The following is a 487-nucleotide window of genomic DNA, read 5'->3' on the forward strand; positions in this document are numbered from 1 at the left end:
GACCATATTATCTGGGCAACGCGAAAATATTACAACTATGAACTTACACTATGGGACAAGGATACTAAGAGATTGATATTGTTAGACATAAATTAATTGTTGCTGGCTTGAATTTATTCTACAAACAAAAAATTACAAAAAAAAGTTTTTCCCAAACACGCCCCGTTTCAAAGAAATATATTTATCCATATTAACTGATTTCAAATTTGTTTTCGATTTTTAAAGTAAAACTACGTCCTGCGGGAGGGTTTCCCCAAATTGTACAAAACATGTGTATTGTATGGTAAATGCGTAGTAAAACGGCTCACGTGCCCTTACTTCATTTATGCGATTCTTATTTCCATATGTAGTCATCTCCCTAACCTAATATAATAGCGCCTTTATGTTATGCATGAAATTATAAAAACACCTCGTAACCAAACAATTAGAAAGATATTGTGCGAATCGGCATTTTCCCTAAACAAGAAATTATTTTATTGTCTCGTTT

The sequence above is a fragment of the Mizuhopecten yessoensis genome, unplaced genomic scaffold, assembly GCF_002113885.1.
Source record: "Mizuhopecten yessoensis strain PY_sf001 unplaced genomic scaffold, ASM211388v2 scaffold6703, whole genome shotgun sequence".
Taxonomy (NCBI): Eukaryota; Metazoa; Mollusca; class Bivalvia; order Pectinida; family Pectinidae; genus Mizuhopecten; species Mizuhopecten yessoensis.